Here is a 10,705-nt window from a genome sequence, read left to right as displayed (position 1 = left end):
AAAGATGTCAGCTTGAAGACTAAGGTGTGCCTGACCCAAGCCATGGTATTTTCAATAACCTCATATGCATGCGAAAGCTGGACAGTGAATAAGGAAAACAGTAGAATAATTGATGCTTTTGAGTTATGGTGTTGGAGGAGAAAATGGAGAGTGCCATGGACTGCCAAAAGAACTAATCGATCCATTTTGGAAGAAGTGCAACCAGAGTGCTCCTTGGAGGCCAAGATGACCAAACTTCATCTCTCATACTTGGCCAAGTGGCAGCATCGATGGACTCAAACGTGGCAACAGTAGTGAGGTTAGCCCAGGATCGGGCAGTGTTTCTCATTCTGCTGTGCATGAGGTTGCTATGGGTCAGTAGCGACTCGATGGCACCTAACAACAACAACAACAATCTTTTCTAGGATGTTTGTACAGCCAACAGCTGTGAAAGATACAGTGTCTCTCTGCAGTGAAACACAAGCTCGTTTATTGTGCATCCTAAAGATAACATTTTCTTCTGGTTCAAAGATCAGGCTTTATGATGTATTGCCAATTACAAAAGGTTTAGTTTCCTTAAACTTAGGATTCTTCTTCAATAATGCAGCTGACTAAATGTGCAAGAACGAACTAGTCCTCTTGCTATTGTTCTTTGGGAATCAAAGAAAAATGACGACAAAGGCCATTGCGTGACAAACAAATTGTACTCTGTTTTTCACCTAACGATCTTTTGTTTTCTGCCTGCATCTGTGAAATGGTGGCAAGCTAACTTATTCACGAACAAGTAGAGTAAGATCTCAGACTGTTCATAGTTCTTGACAAATTAACTCAGATCTCAAAGGACTTAAAGTTAACGCCATGATGAATGGCATGGGATCTTAAGATAAATAAGAATATTGTGGATATCTCAAGAAACCTCAGCCTAGAAAGAATGAAGATAAAATTTAGCTTTCTGCTTTAGACAGGGACATGACTTTAAGCCTACTATTGTGTAGCAAAGTCTTATTTTTAGCAGACTTGATTGCAAAAGGAAAGTTAAATTTTTTTAAGGAATTAACTCTTTTTAAGACTCTAGATGCCACTTGTAAGCATCCGTTTACATGCAGATAATCAGAATGCCAAATATAAATGATTATTTTCCAGTCGTTAAAGAAATATCTTCTGAAAACTATTTAACAATGCTTTAACTTACGTTTAAAAAACAATTGTTTTCCTTTAAAATATTTAACTTTGTTTTTCACTGATGTAACTGATAATGGAAGCAACACACAGTCACAATAGAAATTACAGGAGATTGTAATGAGACAATGGAATTAGATCATATGTAAGCTCTAATGAATAACTCTTTGTATTTGTTGTAGCCTCTCCCACCTTGACAGAGAATGAAGTAAACAAATCCTGGTAGTGGTTATGTGCCGTGGAGTCGGACCCTGTACAGGGTTTCTGAGGCTGTAAATCTTTACGGGAGCAGAAAGCCTCATCTTTCTCCCTTGGAACAGCTGGTAGTTTCGAACTGCTGACCTTGCATTTTGCAGCCCGATTCGTAACCACTACGCTACTAGAGGTCCTTAAACAAATCCTAGTACCAGTCAGTATATTAAGCATCAGGAGCAACTGCCTAGAAATCTTACTTTTTCCTTAGTCTCTCATTTAAGCAAATAGTTTAATCATCAAACAAGCCTGGGCTGAAAGACAATGAGGATAGTAATATCCCTTCAAAAAGGATCACGTAAAGCTAAGCCATCAACTGCAGAAGCAGGTACAGAATTCCACTCTTTGACTGGGGTCTCTGATTTTTTTTGAAAAACAGTTGAAAAGGTATAGGTCATGATTAGTACATGCTAATTATTTTTCTTTTATAAATTGTTTTTACTGTGGTAAAATGTATATAACAAAACATTTGCCAATTCAGCATTTTTACATGTATAACTCAGTGATGTCAATTCTGTTCACCAAGTTGTGCCACACCATCACTACTATCCATTAATCATGTGTTCACCACTATTAACAGGTACTCACCACCCTCTAGGAGTCCTGGTGTGGCACCGTGGGTTAATATGCTGGCCTGCAAGGTCGACTTAAACTGCAAGGTCGGTGGTTCAAGCTCACTAGCCACTCCTCGGAAACCCTATACAGGATCTCTATGGGTCAGAACTGGCTTGACAGCACTTAACAACAACAACAACAAGTATCCCTTAAGCAATGACTCTTCCTTGACCTCACCCACTGCTGGTTGTTGTTGTTAAGTGTTATCAAGTTGTCGAGTCAGTTTCGACTCCTAGTGAACTCATATAGGGTTTCCCAGGCTGTAAATCAGATGTCGTATTACATTTGGCAAGTCGCTGCACAAGATTTCTTTAAAGTGTTCAAGAGCAAATTATGTCATTTTGAGTACAAAGGTGCACCTGACCCAAGCCACATATACATGTGAAAGTTGCACAGTGACTAAGGAAGACCATAAAATAATTGATGCATTTGAGTTATGGTATTGGAGAAGAATAGTAAAAGTATCATGGACTGCCAGGAGAACAAACAGATCTGTGTTGGAAGAAGCACAAACATAATACTCATGAGAAGCCAAGACAGACAGACTTCGTCTTTTATACTTCAGATATATTATCAGGAGGGATCAGTCCCTGGAGAAGGACATCATGCTTGGTAAAGTGGGGGTTCAGCACAAAAGAGGGAGCCCCACTAATGAAATGGATTGACATACTAAATGCTATAGGCTTGAGCGTAGACGTGATCGTGAGAATCGAGTGGGATTGATTGGTGTTTCATTCTGTTGTATGTAGGGTCGCTATGGGTCTGAACCTACTCTATTGCACACAACGACAACCTAATGAATCTTTACAGGAGCAGAAAGCCTATCTTTCTCCTGTGGAGAAACTGATGGGCTCAAACTGCCTAACGGTTTTCTGAAACTATAACCTTTATGGGAGCAGACTGTCTCATCTTTTTCCTGAGGACCACTACCATCCTTATACTTAGCAACCTAACTCTTAACCCACTATGCCAAGCAGGGTCCTTAACATCCTTCAAGGAACTTAAAAAAACCTGAGGCCTACAAACCGTAATTGAACCATAATCTTGGGAGTTCTTCTGTGTACAGCTATTTGATCTGCTTTATGTGGTCTGTGTGTCTAGAAACATTGGCAATAAAGTGCAGTTGTTAAAAGCGTAGGCTATGGAGACAGCCTGCCTGTGTTTCTTCAATTCTGTGTTTTTGCGATTTGAATTGGGGCAAATTCCTTACAGCTTGCATGCCTCAGTTTCCCCATGTGGAGACTTCTAAGTTTCTTATGAGTAATAAATATGTGACTGCACATAAACCAGACATGACACATGTGAAGTGCTCAATAGATGTTAGTTATTATAACACAAACTTTTGAAAAATAAATTGGGATTATTGCACGCATATTGCTTTGTAAGGAGCTCTGGTAGCATAGTGGTTATGAGTCATGCTGCTAACCTCAAGGTCAACTGTTCGAAACTACCAGTCGTTTTGCAGGAGAAAGATGCAGGTTTCTGCTCCCATAAAGATTTACAGCCTCAGGAACTCTATTCAAGGTTGCTATGAGTTGAAACCAACTCCATGGCACATAATCATCAGCACCACTGCTTTGGAGCCATTTTCCCCCTCAGTTAATAGCATGCGTTTCCAAAGGAAAGTGATTGTGATAATATAAACAGTTTAAACAAATTGTTGATGTTATTAAGTGCCATCGAGTTGGTTCCTACTCAAACCTTGAATATGGTTTCCAAGAAGCTACTAGTGGGTTTCAACCACCAACCTTGTGGTTCGCTGTCCAGTGCTTACCCTACAGTGCCATAACTGGACTACATTGTGTAAGTTATATGTAGATAAAAACTACATTAAACATTTTATCCAAGTTAAAGGAAATGAAGTACTCCTCCTAAGACTTAAAACTGCTGGGAAAAAAAACCAAACAAGCTTATTGCTTGAGAATTATTGTTTCCATTTTGGAAGAAGTGCAGCCAGAGTGCTCCTTGGAGGCCAAGATGGCCAAACTTCATCTCTCATACTTCGGACATACTGTCAGGAGGGACCAGTCACTGGAGAAGGATATCATGTTTGGTAAGGTGGAGGGTCAGAGAAAAAGAGGAAGACGCCCAACGAGATGGATTGGCCAAGTGGCAGCATCGATGGACTCAAGCATGGCAACAATAGTGAAGTTGGCCCAGGATCGGGCAGTGTTTCGTTCTGCTGTGCACAAGGTCGCTATGGGTCAGTACTGACTCGATGGTACCTAACAACAACAACAACATTGTTTGAGAAAATCATCTCTATGCTCTATTTCTTACTTTATCATTTATAGCCCTATGATAGTTTTTCTTAATAGCTTTTCAGATTTTTTAATTCTGATGGAAATAGTTGAACTTACTAAATGCTATAAAGCAAACAAACAACCCTGAGAAAAAGACAATGAACCTCTGAACCTTATGGTCGGGTGGCTGGCAGCATGATATAGCGGATGAATCTGTGGCCTGGAGCTAAGGAGAGCTTGAGTAAGCTATAAACTATAACCCTCATCTGAACTTGTAGTGACCTTTTCTAGTCAGGTTACAAGGAGTACTCAGAGTAGCAGAAGTGAACTTTTGGGATGTGGCTTCTGAGTAGATATGACAGCATCACCCCAAACTGAGGCCCTGCCTGGTCTCCTGGGACGTGAAGCCCGAAACTCAAAGGTGAACATCTGAATTATGAAGGCTCATCCACTCTCCTGCTGCTCTTCTTTGGTTCTGAGCACTTCCTGCCTGGCTTTGAGTATCAGCTTGACCCTTCTCAGCAGCATAATATCAACTACTCCTGGTTTCCTGCTCCCTCACAACTTAGCTTTGCAGGCATCTTATGTGGACAGATTACTGTTCACAGTCCTGACTCCCAAGTCTTTTATCTCAAGGAACAACTTTCCATTTTTTCTTTATCTCTTAGTTCAAATTCTAGCGAGAAGAAGTTGCAGTGGTCTAGTCCAACCTGTTGATGTATCCCCCTTGAATTAATTTACTGTGGACAAGAAAAGTATGTAGAGTTGCTCTACTGAGGGTGTCAGGTGGTTGTTTTGTGCTGTTGAGTCGACTCCATTTCAGAGTGATCCTAAGCACAACAAAATGAAACACTGCCCCGTCTAATACCATGATGGCCACATTTGAGTCCATTTTGCCACTTTGCCAATCATGATGCTCTTTTCCAGAGGCGGGTACCTCCTGATAACGTCTAAAATATGACAAACAAAGTCTCACCATCCTTGCTTCAAGGAAGCATTCTGACTTCCCTTCTTCCAAGACAGATTTGTTTGTTCTTCTGGCAGTCCATTGTACTTTCAGTATTATTCGCCAGCACCATAGTTCATATACACAGATTTTTCTACGGTCTTCCTAATCATTGTCCAAATTTCACATGCATATGAGGCAACTGAAAATACCATGACTTGGATTATTTTTGTTTTTCTTAATTGACGTTGAGTTGATTCCATCTCAGAGCCACCCTGTATAGGGTTTCTGGAGCTGTCAATCTTTGTCATAGCAGAAAGACTCATCTTTCTCCAATGGAGTCATGTGGGCTCGAACGTCCAACCTTGTGGCTTGCAGTCCAGTGCTTATCTTAGAGAGTCACCACTCTCCCGTGGCTCAGGTAGGACCAGCAAGCGTCATAGAATGGTGAATGTATCTCAACATTTGTTACACTGTCCTTGAAGAGGTTGTTTTGTTTTTGTTTTTTGTTGTTGTTTTTATTTTTTTAATCTACAACCTCACTTATAAATTTCTTCTTTGTGGCTCTTTCTGCTTCACTTAGTTGTAAGCTGCATGGAGTCACCCCCAACTTATAGTGAACCCATAAGCAACAAAGCAGCACAGAGTCTGTTCCTTGATCTGTTGCAGCTCAGACCATTGCGACCATAGGGTTTTCATTCATTGGTTGTTTTTTTCAGAAGTAGATTGCCAGGCCTTTCTTTCTGATCTCTCTTAGCCTGACTGACAGATGGATGGTGGTGGTGCATGTGGTGCACTGACCAGGAACTGAAGCACTCGCTATCTTCTGAATGGAGGTGAGAGCTGTACCTTTAAACCACCAATAGCTCATCTGCAGTTGAATTCAGAGACATTTTTCCAAAGGGATATGTAATGACTAGGACCTACAGTCTCTCTTACTTCTTTGATGCTCTGATCCTCCTCCCCACTTTGAGTGCATCCTGCTTACATGATGGGGCCAGATGTAGATTACCTTTGCACCATCACTTACTGCCATTCCTATGAAAAGAGAATTTTAGACTCTCTTCCCTCTGTTTTCAAAGAAACCAGACTCTAGCCCAAGTATCTGACTTGAGGATTTCTCAAATTAATTCCCAAAGAGATTCAAACTGTTTTTAAAAATGGAAATACTTATGCATATCTAACATGAATTAAAGAACAAATTTAATAGTAATTCTAAGAAAAAAAAGTCAAGCTCTAAATATTTAAACTCATTTTATTTTCTCTGGGTATTGCAAATAATGTTGATCCCCCAAATAATAGGCAGGCAATATTGTCAGCAATTTGAGCCCTTCATTGGATGAATACATCTGAGGTCAAATGACAGAACTTGTGTTAGCAAGTTGTTCCTGAACGTCTTCAATGCCTAATTTCTAACTGATTTGCTCACTGGATGCTGGGACTGGGGAGATGGGTACAAATTAAGGGACAGTGGGTTTTACGTATAAGGTAGGCTCACCTGCCATATTCATAGAACTTCAAGGCATAGTAACAAACCATTCTTGCCCACTCCTGAATCCCCATCATCCCTGGTTTCAAACCTTGCTAACCTTGACCGAACCAAATTGTAATAATGATAAATCAGCAAGGGATACCCAATGAATCTCTAAACAAATCTCTAGTGGATGATCTACTTTATAATTGGATTATAATTAATTCAGAATGGTATTAGAGCCCCATGCTGTTCTTTAATTATTTGATGTTTTACCACATTAGATTGTTCATTCCTTATTGAAAAAGATTGGGCCATATTTTTCTTCCGAATCCTATGGGGTCCTTAGTACATTAGTAGTTATGTGCATAGTAGACACACAATAAATGCTTTTTTCTTTTGAATTAAGTTGAGGATCTGGTCCTTGAGCATCTAAAATCGTCATTTCTGTTTTCCCTAGAGGTTAACTTCCATTTTACTTGGCATATAGAGCACGAAAAAGAAAATAACATATATGCAAAGTCAGAAAACTCATACAACAAAACACAATAAAATGCAATCGCATTAGTTCCATAGAGATCATCTGGTACAGTCATTTTACATAGGAAGAAATTGAGATCTTGGACATTTCTCTGCTCTCATCATTTCAACTACTACATAATTATTTTAAAAAGGAGTAGAAGAGAACTAAGAAGAAGAAAAGGGAGAGGTAGAGTAGGGAGGGGAGAAGAGGAGACATTGAAGGAGAAGATCATCTCAAGAGCAGATTTGATTAATGAGACACAAAGAAGAGAACACCAGAAGACATAAAGAGCATCATACAAGAAGAAAGTCAAAGGTCACTAAGAAGACAATAAAAAAGAAAAAGACCAAAAAGTGTGTCAGAAGACACTCTGAAACTTGCTCTCTAGCATAGGGATGTTAAAGCAAATGGAAGAAATGAAGATGTAAAAGAGCTGAACATAAAATTTCAAAGGGTAGTTCAAGAAGACAAAGTCAAATATTATAATAAAAGATGCAAAGACGGGAGTTAGAAAACCAAAAGAAAAAAACATGCTTAGCATTTCTCAAGCTAAAGAACTTAACAAAAAATTCAACCCTCGACTTAAAATTTTGAAGGATCCTTTGATGTGGCACTGCAGGTTAATGCACTGGACTGCACAGTCAGTTTGAACCACAATTTCAACAGTTCAAGTTCCTCTGAAATCCTATACAGGGGTGTTAAGAATCAGAACAAAGAAGTCCAACCTTCACTGAAGGCATTGGAAAAGAGCAGTGCTCTGGGAATTGAAGGAATGCATAATGAAATCTTTTAAACAAACTGAGGCTGCACTGTAGGCACTCATACATTTATGCCCAGAAATTTGGAAGTGGTTGTCCCTGCCACCACCAACATGGAGACTTTGTACCTAGTCCTGTTCTTATTGCTTGACTCCCCCAACCTGAAGCTGTAGAAGCTACCCGTGGTACATGTGCCATCAGTCATGATGGTGTACACTCTGGTCAAGGTATCTAATGTCATCATCACAGAAGGAATCATTTCTGATGCTATTGTGGAACCTCCAAATGTTGGCTCTATGACTAACGAACATGGACATCAGAGACCAGCAGCTTTCTTGACCTACAGAGCAAATGGACAATATATTGTGGAAGGACTAACATCCAGCTTCCTGTTTACAATGGGAGGTTTAGGGTTCATAATCCTGGACTGATCTAATATGCCAAACATTCCAAAACTCAATAGAGTTCCTCTTCTACTTATTGGATTCATCTGTGTCCTTTTTTTGGGCTACAGTATTCATAAGAATGAAACTGCTGAGTTATCTGATGGGTTAGAGTACACCTTGAGAAGAAATCATTGGATATTGGATTTGCTCCTGTTAATGAAGTTTTGACAACTGTATCTACCAAACCTCAAATATGAAATGTGAAAAAGGATGAAAACATTGGAGAGAAGAATCTAGTGAAAGCTTTTTAAAGCTTGGACTAGAATTTCTCTTTGGTACTATCAGAGAGACAAACTTATTACAGTGTTTCTTCACCTGCTGACCTAGACTTTCATACCAACATTGTTAACTGGAATGTTCTTCTTAGTTTTTCATTTCTGAAAGGTAATAGACTTCATATCTACACCATTAAAAAAAATCTAAAAAAATGGAATTTGGGGTGGCGGTGCTTGATGGCCTCTTGGACATGAACAGACACTTGACCAAGAAGGCGATCCAGGCAGCCAAGAAACATATGAAGAAATGTTTAAGATCGCTGGCCATTAGAGAGATGCAAATCAAAACAACAATGAGATATCATCTCACACCAGCAAAAACAGCAAAGATCAAAAAAGTAGAGGACAATAAATGCTGGTGAGGATATGGAGAGACTGGGATGCTCCTGCATTGCTGGTGGGATTGCAAAATGGTCCAACTTCTCTGAAAAGCAATATGGCACTTCCTCAGAAGGTTGGAAATAGAATTATCTTTGGATCCAGCAATTCCTCTACTTGGTATTTACCCACAAGAAATATGAGCCATAACATGAGTAGATATATGCACACCAATGTTCATAGCAGCACTATTTACAATAGCAAAAATATGGAGACAGCCTAAGTGCCCATCAACTCAAGAATGGATAAGCAAACTGTGGTACATACACACAATGGGACCACCAAGGGAGAAGAACAGAGAATGAGACCCTACCCAGAGAAGCAGTGACGCCAGAGTTGGAGGCAGAGACGATGAAGTGAGAGATGGAGCGGCTGGGGGCTGTAACAATGGCAATGAAATGACATATGATAGAATGTAAAACTAATGTTTTCTCATATAAACTATCACATAATTCACAATAAAACATTAAAAAAAACATGGAATTTGGAAAACACCTACTTGGCCAACTGATTTGTAGAAATCCAAATTTGTACACATTCCAAAGAAAGGTAACCCAACAGAATGCGGAATTCATCAGACAATATCATTAATATTGCATGCGAGTAAAATTTTTCTAAAGACAACTAAAAACAATTGCAGCAGTTAATTGACAGGGAACTTCCAGAGGTTCAGTTCAGATCATTGCTAATGTAAGACAGATCTTGGCCAACAGCAGAGAATACCATAAAGATGTTTGCCTGGGCTTTATTGGCTATGCAAAGGTTTTCAATTGTGAGGATCATGACAAGCTATGGACAACATTGTGGAGAATGAGTATTCCAGAACTCTTAATTGTGCTCATGAGGAACCTGTGCATAGACCAAGAGGCAGTTGTTCAAACAGAACAAGGGAACACTGAATGGTTTAAAATAAAGAAAAGTTGTATTGTTTCACAATACTTGTTCAATCTTCATACTGAGCAAATAATTTGAGAAGCTGGATTATATGAAGAAGAACATGGCATCAGGATTGAAGGAAGACTCATTAACAACCTGCAGCATGCAAATGATGCAACCTGGCTTGCTGAAAGCAAAAAGAACTGAAAATACTGATGAAGATTAAAGGCCACAATCTTTAGTATAGGTTGCACCTCAATGTAAAGAAATCAATAATCCTCACCAATGGACCAATAGACAACATCTATATAAATGGAGATACGATTGAACTTGTCAAAGACTTCGTTTTGCTTGGATCAACTATCAACTCGTGGAAGCAGCTGTCAAGAAATAAAACAATGTATTGCATTAGGCAAATCTTCAGAATACCTCTTTAAAATTTTCAAGAGCAAAGATTTGAGAACTAAAGTATGTTTGGCCCAATCATGGTATTTTCAGTAACCTCATATGCCTTCAAAAGTTGGATAATGAGTAAGGAAGACAGCAGAAAAACTGAAGCATTTAAGTTACGGTGTTGCAGGAGAATGTGAAAAGTACCATGGATAGCTGAACAAAGAAATCTGTGTTGGAAGAAGTACAACCAGAATGAATGCTCCTTAGAAGCCAGGATGGTGATACTTTGTCTCTCTTACTTGGGGCATATTTTCAGGAGGGATCTGTTCCTGGAGAAGGCCATCATGCTTGGTAAAGTGTAGGGTCAGGAA

At 39.4% G+C, this 10,705-nt stretch overlaps 1 pseudogene; it reads left to right on the top strand.

Moving 5' to 3' along the window:
• Positions 1-8,079: 8,079 nt before the first annotated feature.
• LOC102822259 lies at positions 8,080-8,521 on the top strand (annotated as a pseudogene).
• Positions 8,522-10,705: the final 2,184 nt, after the last annotated feature.

The sequence above is a fragment of the Chrysochloris asiatica genome, unplaced genomic scaffold (genome assembly GCF_000296735.1).
Source record: "Chrysochloris asiatica unplaced genomic scaffold, ChrAsi1.0 scaffold00021, whole genome shotgun sequence".
Taxonomy (NCBI): Eukaryota; Metazoa; Chordata; class Mammalia; order Afrosoricida; family Chrysochloridae; genus Chrysochloris; species Chrysochloris asiatica.
Note: the sequence above shows the minus strand (reverse complement) of the source record. Positions and strands in the feature narration are given on the sequence as shown.